Here is a 12,528-nt window from a genome sequence, read left to right as displayed (position 1 = left end):
TAGTTCTCAACTTCCTGTACAAACAAGGTTCAGTAGTTATCTGAGTTATAGCCACAAATGTAGAGTTCAAACTGCATGACCCTAGTCAACACTTTCTGATAGTTCTTCAAAGAATTTCCTTTCCACATCTTTACTGAGAAGCCACTATATCAGGCACACCTGTACACCTGCTCATTAATGTAAATACCTAATCAGCCAATCATGTGCCAACAACCCAAGCTTGCAGACGTGATTCAATAGGTGTTTAGACCAAACATCAGAATGGGGAAGAAATGTGATTTAAGTGACTTTGATCATGGAATGATTGTTGGTGCCAGGCGGGGTGGTTTGAGTATCTCAGAATCTGTTGATTTCTTGGGATTTTCACGGAAAACAGTCTCGAGTTTTTTTTGAGGAAGGTGCAAAAAACGAAAACCCATCCAATGATCGGCAATTTTGTAGACCAAATCCCCTTGTTAATGAGAGAGGTCAGAGGAGAATGACCAGACTGGTTCAATCTGGCAGGAAGGCAACAGTAACTCAAATAATCACATGATACAACAGTGGTGTGCAGAACAGCATCTCTGAATGCAAACACGCCAAACTTTGAAGCAGAATACCACAAACATACACTCAGTGGCCACTTTAGTAGGTACAGAATTGATACCAATGCCAATATGAGTGCACACACTGTAAATTAGTGATCTGTACTTGGTCAGTTATATATAGTCTGAAATCCAAGACCTTGAATAGTTAATGCAGTTATAACAATGCCATTTATTCAATCCTAATTTTAGTAGATTTCCTTTTCCTCTTTGATAATTGATCTTACAGCTGCAGTATGAGGCATTTTTTTGTTTTTTCTTTAATAAGTATGACCCTCAATGGATCTCCAGACCAGTTTAAGTTGAATATAGTCTAATTGAAGACTTTAAGGGCCATGTCAAATGCCCTCCACAAAAACTACTGGTAAAAAAACATAATCACATTGGATCTTCTCAATGTGATGCTCCCGATCAGACAAACAGCACCCCACCTCATTTTCTCTTTATCAAGAAATGAAATACCTCAGCTAATCAGAACATTAATGAATCTTGCTTCCTATTTTCCTGACTGCTGTTTTTATGTTTACCCTTAACTCTGAAAAATAACTTGCCGGTAGCCAAAGACTACTCAGAATCATGTTTTGTTACAAGAAATTAGGAAGTAAAATTATTTGTTATGTAATTTATATAAAAGGGACGTACTTGCATTGAAAGATGCAGCTTTACTCTAGGCTAAGGCTTCATATTAGTATGGCTTTTAAAGAACAAATTTATGAATAGCGTTTCATTACTGCCTATGTGTAAGCATAAACGCAGTGCTGTACATTTTTGAAATATGAAATTAAAACTTTTGTCGCTATCCTTGAACTCTGGTTAAAAGTTCAACTTGTAACGTTCTTGTACAAAATTCTTCAAATTGTCAGGAATATCCACACAGAAACAAGATGAGTGACTCTTATCAGTGAAGATTCTGCATTTACAAGCAACTTTCTTTCCCCGATCAAAAAGAAAATGGTACGTTCGCACGGTTACGGTGAGGAATACTCAGTGAGAAACCCAACAGTACGGATCTCCGATTAATACCGGAACAGCGGGACGGATTTTGCACAGCCGGACTGGTTGCCTGATTGACAGGTTATTGACAGGGGGGAAAGGCGGCAAGTCGGGGCAAAGCGGCCGGAGAAAAGAGACGGCGTGGAGCAGGGAATCGGGAGCGGGCAGCTTCTGGAAAGTGGGGGTGGAAGAGATCGGGGACAGGGGCAATGCGGGCTGACGGAGATTGATCTTTTGAGGAAGGAGAGAGGAAGGAATCGTGGCCTGGTGCAACAATGAGGAGTGGGAGGAAGTATCTAGGGTTGCGGAGCGGTGTGTGTGTGTGGGGGGAGCTGGAAGCACTGTGGACAGGGAAGGCGATTGAGGAAGTTCGGGGCAGGAGTCGTCTGGTAGAAAAATCCTGAGGTGGAGGAACAGAGAGGGATCGTTCATCATGAATATAATGCGGGGGGTGGGGGTGGCAGCTCGGTCACTGGCAGGCAAGCCGGAGTTCGCCCTTAGCTGCTTCGCTTCCCGAATTGTGCTGTAAACGCACTTACATCATGGATCCGAACCTGCGCGCCTCCTTTTAACTCCCGAGTCCCGAGACGCCCAGCCGAAACACTGAAAGAATAAGAAGTCCGTCAAAAAAAAAAGTGAACGCGCACTGACTGCTTTTAGGATTTTACCTCGGTGTCCTAGGAGCGAACCGCCCACCCATTCCCTGTCCCGTCTCCGATCCGATGCTAGAAGTGGGCGGGTCAGGATAGCTCTGAAGTTGTTTAAATTTCAACGACCTATACGCACGCATGTTCGGGAGTTTAAAAAGCTAACTCAAAGCACTGGCTGAAATGTTGGACTTTCCTATTCTTTACTTAAAGTGGGGCTTCTGCATTATTAACCATGTTGGCGCTTTCTTAAAGGTAAATGTATTATCAAAGTGCCTATGTCATTAAACCCTGAGATTCATTTTCTGCCAGGCATTCACAGTAGAGCAAAGAAGTACAATGGACAGAATGGAAAAAACTGCACACAAGCAAAGACTGACAAACTGTGCAAATACAAAAAGAAACCTATAATAATAATATTAATAATAAATAATTAAGTAAATAAATAAATTGAAACACGGGGCAATTCGTGTATGCCTTATAGGTAACCAAAAGGGTTAGGGCGACAATCTTTAAAAGAAATAAACAGTGGCACAAAGATGTCGGACAGTGATTTTTGAAAATTTGCAATTCATGCTGCCCCTTTTATTCTCCCTAAAGTACTGGTTTATTTTTTTCCAATCACAAAGAACGAAAATGTGAAGATACTGGAAACACACACAAAATGCTGGAGGAACTCAGCAGGCCAGGCAGCATCTATAGAAAAGAGTACAGGTCAGCGTTTCGGGCCGAGACCCTCCAGCGGGCTAATATTTTGCCAGCACGTTTGCCCCTTTGTCTATACAAACGTTTGTATTTGTTGCCTGGATATAAAGGGATAGAACATTACTCAAAACCTGTGAAAGTAAAATGAGCTCTGTTTCATGAATCTTATAAACCCCTTGGAAATATGGAAGGGGTTCACCATTCACATCCCATCATGACTTACGGAAGTTGGGCAATCCATCACGTGGTCCTGTAGCATATATTCTGTGGACTGTGGGCTTATTACCTAGATTTACAGGAGAGTTACGGAACTAACAACTTTTGACCTCATTATCAAAACAAAATAATGATGAAAAATAGCCAATTCAGTTGCTAGATAATAAAGTTCAAAATATATATGGCACTCTGTAACCTTCTAGTGGGATTACATTAATATAACAGTGTTGTGCTGGATTTAAGTGGTATTCAAATCAAAATTTGTCGTAGAAATAAACTTCATCGTTGGTGAATTGACTCTGTCTCCAATGAGTAAATCAGCATATATGGAAATGCTGAACTGGCAGCAGGGGTCGGTGCATGGAATTCCTTGGTTTTTGCAAGGCAGCTCAATGTTCCAGGGTTTAGATATTTCAAAAGAGATGGGGAGGAAATACTAGTTATGGCAATGCTAGTCAGGGGTAGGTCAGGAAACCTGCAAAAAGGGAGGATATTGTGGAGGCATTGCCTATTGACTCAGTGTAATTGGAAGGTCAGACGCAAGAAGGTTATGAGCACTCTATTGGGAGTTTTCTAGAGGCCCACCATAGGCACGAGGACATTGAAGGGCAGATTCTGTAAGTATTCAGATCTTGGGAAGGTCCAGAATTAGAGCTGGTGTCAGGAGTGACTTCAATTTCCCTAACATTGATTAGGACCTCCTTAGTGCACAAGGTTTAGATGTGGCAGAGTTTGTTAGGTGTGTTTGGGAAGGATTCCTGACACATTATGCAGACAGGCCAACTAGAGGAGAGGCCGCACTGGATCTAGTGCTAGGTAATGAACCTGGTCAGGTGACAGATCTCTCTATGGGTGACCATTTCAGAGAAAGTGACCACAACTCCCTGACTTTTGAAATAGCCATGGACAAGGAAAGGAACAGGTGATATAGGGAAGAATTTAATTGGGGTGGTTAGTTATGATTGTATTATGCAGAAACTGAGGAACGTAAATTGAGAGCAGATATTTTCAGGGAAATACACAGCAGAAATTTGGAGCTTGTTTCGGGAGCACTTGCATGGGATTCGGGATAGGTTTGTCCCATTAAGGAATGGTACTCAAGAGAGATGGAACATTTAGTCAAGAGGAAGAAGGAAGCATGCAAGTAGTGCTCTTGAGTAAAATAACGTAGCCAGGAATGAACTTAAGAAGGGACTTAGGAGAGCTAGAAGGGGACATGTGAAGGCTTTGATGGAATGGGTTAGCGATAACCCAAGGGCATTCTACAATTACATGAAGAACAGGAGAATGACTAGAGTGATGGTAGGACTACTCACAGTTAAAGGGGGAAACATAGTTGAAGAAGGAGGTTTTTAATGAATACTTCAGTGTTCAGCAGTGAGAAGGATTTTGACAAATGTGAGGTCAGTATAGAATAGGCTTATGTGCTGGAGCGCGTTGAGTTTAAGAAAGTGGTAGTGTTGGAGTTTCTGAAAAAAAATGGAAATAGATAAGGCCAGATGGGATATATCCCAGGTCACTACAAGAAGTTAGAGAAGAGATTGCTGGGGTATTGTCGATGATCTTTGTGTTCTCCCTGGTCACAGGAGTGGAACAAGAAGATTGGAGGCTGGCAAATATTCTTCAAGAAAACCCTGGCATAACCCTGGGAATTACAGACCAGTAAGTCTTAACATAAGACCATAAGACATAGAAGCAGAATTAGGCCATTTGACCCATCGAGTCTCCTCTACCATTCAATCATGGCTGATCCCTTTCCCTTTCTCAGCGCCATTTCTCAGCCTTCTCCCCATAACCTTTAATGCCATGTCCAATCAAGTACCTATCAAGCTCTCCCTTAAATACACCCAACGACCTGGCCTCCATAGCTGCTTGTGCTAATAAATTCCACAAATTCACCAGCCTCTGGCTGAAGAAATTTCTCCGCATTTGTTTTAAATGGACACCCCCCTATCCTGAGGCTGTGCCCTCTTGTCCTAGACTCCCCCACCATGGGAAACATTCTTTCCATGTCTACTTTCCTTGGGCCTTTCAACATTTGAAAGGTGTCAATGAGATTCCCCCTCATCCTTCTAAATTCCAGTAAGTACAGACTCAGAGCTATCAAACGTTCCTTGTATGATAACCCAGTCAGCAGAGAGGATTCTTAGTGACAGGATTAACCAGCATTTGGAAAAGCATAGCCTTATTAGGGACCATCAGCATGGCTTTGTGAAAGGGACACTGAGTTTGCAAGAAGGTGACAAATTGATGAAGCTAGGCTGGTATGTGCGGTGTTTAGGAATTTTAGTATGGTATTTGATGGGTTCCCCACAGTAAGCTCATTCAGAAAGTCAGAAGGCATGGGATTCGGGGAATCTTGGCAACACAGATTCAGAATTGGCAGGCCCATAGAAGGCAGAGAGTGATTGTAGATGGAGTGAATTGTGCCTGGACATCTCAGAGGGGGTCTGCACACAACACTAGTGAGTAGCAAATGCCTACAAAATCTGATCAGAATGGCATTGACTTCCAACAAAAGCAATAGAAGCGACTTGTAATCTCCATAGCACCCTGAGGCTACTCGAGCTCTAAACAATGCAACTTCAGTCAGCAGATAGGTTGAGCTTGTGAGTGATAAGCATGTACTCATACTGCCATTAACACTGTACATCAAGTCTGCAGTGGTTCGGACTTCGGAAGTTTATAACCCCATCAGCATTTTGTATCAAGAAATTGATGGAGTCTGGAACCTGAAGAGTGCCAGAATTATGTTCCTGACATGCTCCCATTGTTTCCGAGATCTTCTGAGGATTGGGTCCAACTGCATTGCATCAAAACATTTGACTGGGTCCTCTGCAGTGACTTGATGCCCACCTGTGACTTTGATCTACAAGGTTGTGACTTCAAGCTCCTAGAATCTAAGAATGGTAAATAGTACTAACTTCAAAAAAAAATCATAGGGTTTACTTCAACCTAACCCTCACAAGTTTACTTTATATTGAAGCTGATTAGAAGCAATATTGGACATCACTGTAAGACAATTAGTTTGATCTCATTATTATCCTGCTAGTTGATTTGTTATAATCATCCCAGCAACATGCTTCAGCAAACTACAAATCACACTATTACCTAGTCTACATTTAAAAGCTCTCTCTGTCAACCTACCAGCAGGAATTACAATTAAGGACCAATAGTGAGTGTAGACATTTTTTCTTGCTGGGAGCTCTGTAAGAGAATGGTTACAAATTCAGTCACACATTACACAAATTTCTTGATTTTTATTTCTCAAAGGAAAGGAAAATGAGATGGTGTAATGTGAGTGACTGGGTAAATAGGGTTAATTTTACATTATACTCTAAAGTCAAAATAAACTACAGTAATTTACTGAGTGAACCAAAGACCAGGTTGCATTGTAATCAGCCCATTCCGAACATGCCCAGTCAGCACATACTTACAGTATATGTTTAGACATGCAAATTTTGATTACCTCAGAGAATATAACTATTTTAAAATCATGTACTACATAAAGTTACAAACTTGTCTTCCTCCAAGACAAATTCTACCCTTTTGGCAGATTGAAAGGTAGACACAATGGAGCCAAGTTTAGTACCCAAAATTTTATGGAAAAATCTATTGGCACAAAATTGTTTAATCCACTGTGTTGACTATGCAGCCTAAATGCCATTCAAAATATTGTCAAACAAAACTCTTCAGAATCCTTAAGTGTTATTCAAGATGATAATGGCATTGTAACATTTATCATCTAGGTGTTCTATGAAGTAGACCCTCCTCTGAGCAGGGTTGACCATGGATGTGGCATCCTAGCTGCCTCTGTAAGCCAGGGCAAGACTCACGCAGCAGACTCCCCCTCTCTGCATAGGTGATGAAGCCAAAGGAACGGCAGACACCAATACAGTTTGGCACTAGCATCATCACTGGAGTTGCCAGTCAGCGTTGAACTCAATATAGGACTGCCTTAGGGACTCCAACTCCATATTTTTCCATAGGTTTACTCCCAAAGCCTTCCCCGTGAGTGGGTATAGCCGCAAGGCAACAGGAGTTTGAAATAAGAGCTTTCTTCCTCCTATAGTTTTCTTTCTCCTACAGCTGGCAAGCCCCATCTAGTCAAAGCGACTGACTCACCAGTAACCCACCCTTGCCCTTTCTTCTGTCAGTAAAAATGGTTCTGCTGGGCTTAGTAGCTAAGCCACATGTGAATGCCAGGAACTGGACTTGGCTTATCAGAGGCTATTTGAGACAGACGCCATTGGGAGCATTCAATAGGTGCTGGGAGCATATCCCCACTACTCCCCCTGACTATGACAACCTTAAATAACCTTGTTCTATGCTAGAAATTAAATATTATTCATAAAGGTTTATACACATGGAAATGTCATAATAAATAAAGCAAGCTCAAAAGTTGCCTTATTTAATTGTCTCTATTTTGTACTTGTCAATATTATCCGAAGGGCTAGGATTTATTTCCCATCCAGATCCGCACACCAGAAGATGTTACCGGGTGGAGAGTTTGAGGATTTTTATGCAATGTTAATAAAGGCATGTTGTGAATTTGCAGAGGAACATTGCAATGGTGGTTTTCCATTGCCTCATGGTAGAAGTCACTGGTTTGCAAGGTGACATCAAAGGAGCCATAAGGAGTTGCTGGAGCATATCTTGTAGGTGGGCAGCTGCTGTGCTGTGATGAAAAGAGCACATGTTTTAAGAAGACAGATGCAGTGCGAGCCCAGTAGGCTGTGCTGCACTATGTTTGTCTCTGCTTGAAGGTTATTCAAGTAACATGGAACAAGGCAAGTGGAGAATATACTATTGACCTCTTGACCAACAGAGTCATAAAAAAGCAGCATCCATCATCAAGGACACCCACCATCCAGGCCAAGCTCTCTTCTTGCTGCTGCCATTGCGTAGGAGGTACTGGAGACTTACATCCCACATCACTGGATTCAGGAACAGTCATTACCCTACAACCTTTAGGCTCCTAAATCAACAAGGATAACTTCGCTCATGTCAATGCCGAACTGACTCCACAACCTAAAGAGCTGCTTCCAAGGACTTTACAACTCATGTTGTCAGCATTAATTTTTTTTTAGTTGCACAGTTTGTACATTCTTGCACATTGGTTGTTTGTTGGTGTTTGTCAGTCCTTGCTTATGTATAGTTTTCATAAATTATCTTGTATTTCTTTTTTTCCAGTGAATGCATGCAAGAAAATGAATCTTAAGATAGTGTATGATGACACTGATAATAGATTTACTTTGTCTTTGCTTTTGTAGCTGTTGAAGAGGCCTTAGATGAAACAAGGTAAATCATTTGACAAGTCACACCCAGACTTTGATCAACTCTTGTAGCCAGATTATGTAAATTGATGGACCAGTTAAAATTCCACTAAGGTGCTGATATCGAAGGAAAGAGTCCCTTCCGCATTCCTGGCTGAACCAGGCCTTTGAGATGGTGATGTGAGGGACTTGCTGGGCCCAAATACCCTGATCTAAAACAAACAGAATCAAAACAACTGCAGTTCTAATGAAAGGTTATTGGATTGATTCTCTGTCCATGGATGCTGCCTGATCTGTTGATTTTTTCACAGCATTTTGTTATTATTTCAGATTCCTACTATCTGCATCGTTGCATGTACAATGGTGTACATACAACCCGCTGGAGTCCTGGCAATATTTTATCATATAGGAAGAAAGTTAGAGATATTGACATCATTATTGATATTGTTCGATTCATATTAATTTTCATTAAATTCACATTGATGGCAGAGGGGAGTTACCACCAATACGAGCGTTCATGGACGATCTCACCCTTTTGGGTCCTAGCACGGAGGCAGTGGAAAGTGTACTATCTAGACTCGAAGAGCTAATGAATTGGGGAAGAATGAAGTTCAAGACCAAAAAGTCAAGGAGCCTTGTTCTTAGGAGAGGAAAGCTGGTTGAATTTCATTTCATCCTTTGTGGAGAGGAGATTCCATCCATTCAGGACCAACCAGTTAAGAGCCTCGGGCAATGGTACACAGAGGAGCTGAGAGACACCAAGAGGGTTCAAGAGACAGGAGAACAGATCAGCAGAGGTCTGATGTCTGTCGACAAGTGTGGCTTGCCTGGCAAGTTGAAGTTGTGGTGCTTGCAGTACGGACTGATACCACAGATAACGTGGCCACTAACTGTCTATGAAGTGGCAATGTCCCATGTTGAGGCAATGGACCGGAAGATCAACAAGTATGTGAAGAAATGACTTGAAGTACCGAACAGCCTCACTAATGTTGCAATCCACAGTAGCCAGACAAAGCTTACCATCCCAGTGCAATCCCTTGTTGAAGAGGTCAAGGTTGCCAAGGTAAGATTATTCTTGATGCTTCGGGACTCAGAAGACCCTGTCATCAAGAACACTCAGCTGGATGTGAGATCGGGCAGGAAGTGGTCAGTCCATGTAGCAGTTGATGAGGCGGAGTCTAGATTGAAGCACAAAGAGACGGTTGGGGCTACCCAGCTAGGCCGCCAGGGACTTGGATGGACAACCCACAAGTGGTGGTCATCTTCTACAGATAAGGAGTGCCGTGAGCTTGTAACACAAGAAATACGAGAGGTAGAAGAGGAGAAGAGGTTAGCTAAAACAGCTGGCCTGGCCAAACAAGGGGCTTGGACCTGGTGGGAAAGTGTTGAACAACGACATCTATCTTGGAATGTTCTGTGGCAGATGGAACTGCTCTGCATTTCTTTTTTATCCAGAGCAGCGTACGATTTGCTCCCAACACTTCCCAACCTCAGCACCTGGTATGAAGGTAAGACAGATAGGTGTGCTGCGTGTGGCAAGAAGGGAACACTTCGACATATTTTGAGTGCATGCAGAGTCAATCTTTCCAGCGGCATATACACTTGGATACATAACAACGTTCTCAAAGTTGTAACAGAAGCGGTTGAGCAGAGAGTACTGCAGCACAACTTATCTCATTCCCCATGCTGCACAGAACATCACATATCATTTGTGAAAGAAGACTCCAAGTCAAGGGTGTACAGCACAGGCTCACGATCAAGCATACTTTCTTCAGCCAATGATTGGTGTGTCAAGGACGACCTGCATGGGAAAGGCAGTTTCCCGGAGCAAATACTTTCACCACATTGTGTCCAGATATAATCGTATGGTCTGACACCATAAGAAGTGGTTATTGGTGAACTCACAGTCCCCTGGGAAGACAACATCGATGAAGCCCATGAGCACAAGTTAACCAAGTATGCAGAATTAAGATCAGAGTGTAGAGACAGAGGGTGGAAGGTCTCATGCTATCCATTCGAAGTAGGCTGCCGTGGGTTTATTACATTCACTCTCCAGAAGTGGCTGCGTGACCTTGGCTTCACTAGAAGAGAGATCAAGTCAACCAGCAGGGCTGTAGCTGAGGCAGCAGAGACAGGATCATCATGGGTGTGGACCAAGTATGTCCACAGGGGCAGATAGTCAGGCAGTGTATCCATCCTTTGCAAACCCTTCAGTAGTTGCATAGACACCTGAAGAGTAGACTATCTGTTGGATGGAAGCAACCCACAACTCTGATAGAGGCAGATGCCAAGTTTTAAGCTCACCAGTGGGAAGTGGTGCTTTAGCACTGCTGTCCCACCACCTTGAGGGAGTCTTGATCGTAAGTGGGCCGAAACTCCTGAAGACAGGTGGCAGATCAACAGATGATCCCACTGGTAATAGCACAGGACAGTTAACGTCTTAGTCCAAGTGTATTTTCAATTCAATTCAGGAATGCTACCAACTCATAGCACCTCCAAAGCAATTACATAAAATTTCACTCAAACATTTGTATAATTACCAAAAAAATTACATAACCTTACAGTTTCCCTTAGTGCATCTGAGGTTCCCAGTACCATTATTCCTATTTCCCTCCTTTTGGCACATTTTTTGTTTCCTTTACAAAGAAATAAATGACAGCCATAAGTTTCCTCTGCTACAAGGTCATTTCTCAATCAGGCACAGAATGCCAATGTGCATGTACACAGGAAATATATCAAAATTACTCAATTAAAAGTTAGTTATGCTTTGCGTTTCTGTACATTCCATTGATGAATAGAAGCCTTTGTACTGGGCCATTCACATGGAATTACAATTTGTATCAATGCAACAAAACCAGATAAGCTTTAGACCTTTTAAATAGCCAAAGATTTTAATCTGTAGTTGAAAATAATTGTAGTTTTATTTATTTATTTATTCAATGAGATAACGTGTGGAATAGGCCCTTCCGGACCCTCAGGCCACGCCGACCAACAACCATCGATTTAACCCTAACCTAGTCACGGGACAACTTACAACGGCCAATTAACCTTCCAACCAGTAGGTCTTTGGACCCAGAGGAAACCCACGCGGTCACGGGGAGAAAACGTACAAACTCCTTAAAGACAGCAACAGGAAATAAACCTGAGTCGCTGGTACTGTAAAGCATTGAGTTAACCACTGCGCCACTAAGCCACCTTCTACTGTACAAATTAAGAAATAATGAGTACTATTGCTTCAACTTATTCTACAGTATAGTACTGTGCAAAAGTCTTAAGCACATATATACAGCTCGGGTGTCTAAACCTTTTGCACAGTACTGTAATGCTTTTATGTATTGCACCGTACTGCTACCACAAAAAAAACACATTTAATGACATATGTGAGTGATGATAAACCTGATTCTGATATGGGTCTCTACTGTGGATTGAGAATGGAAGGAGGCAGGGGAAGGGGAATCACTGTTGGGAAAAGGGGAAGGGGGAAAGGGAGCAAGAAGTACCAGTGAGACTTTCTGTAATGATCAATAAATCAATTGTTTGGAATCAAATGACCTTGCCTCATGTCTCAGAGCTGGGTGAGTTTGCACCCGCGCCAACCCCCACTCGGAACTCCTTCTCTGCTACCTGTCCCACACCTCTCCCGCGGCACTCCAGTCTTCCCATTCCCAACATCCTTTGCTCCTGCTAGATTTACAAACTTGCTCTCCACTCCACGTTGACAAATACGGTACTGTGCACAATTCTTAGACACTCTAGCTATACATGTGCCTAAGACTTTTGCACTTTAATAGTACCCTGACCTACACCACTAAAATACAATTATAATAATTTATAATTATTATAGATATAACAATAAAGTATATGTCACTTATAATTGATGGTAAAATACCTTATGTAAAATACCAGTGTGGATAACTTCATACACCTCAACAGTGAACTGACTCTACAACCAAAAGATTATTACAACCATCACTCCTGCAACCATCATTCTCCTGAAGAAGTTAACTGAATCAATTTCAAGGACTCCACAATTCAGTACATATTATTTACTTTTTTATTATTTGTATGATTTGTCTTGCACATTGGTTTGTTGTCAGTCTTTGTTAT

The 12,528-nt window shown here is 42.1% G+C and overlaps 1 protein-coding gene across 10 annotated transcripts in view; it reads right to left on the bottom strand.

The window, feature by feature from the left end:
- The window catches only part of LOC140199916 (coiled-coil domain-containing protein 102A-like), a 649,450-nt gene that overhangs the window by 575,305 nt on the left and 61,617 nt on the right, over window positions 1-12,528 (bottom strand). For 6 of the 10 annotated variants that reach the window (XR_011886535.1, XR_011886536.1, XR_011886534.1 and 3 more), the window contains exon 1: window positions 2,117-2,212. The gene's annotated coding sequence lies outside the window, so the exon portion shown is untranslated. Of the gene's footprint in view, window positions 1-2,116; window positions 2,213-2,245; window positions 2,312-12,528 lie in introns of those variants that run through there. The other 4 variants (XM_072262408.1, XM_072262418.1, XM_072262427.1 and 1 more) reach the window with 3 other exon arrangements.

The sequence above is a fragment of the Mobula birostris genome, chromosome 1 (assembly GCF_030028105.1).
Source record: "Mobula birostris isolate sMobBir1 chromosome 1, sMobBir1.hap1, whole genome shotgun sequence".
NCBI lineage: Eukaryota > Metazoa > Chordata > Chondrichthyes > Myliobatiformes > Myliobatidae > Mobula > Mobula birostris.
Note: the sequence above shows the minus strand (reverse complement) of the source record. Positions and strands in the feature narration are given on the sequence as shown.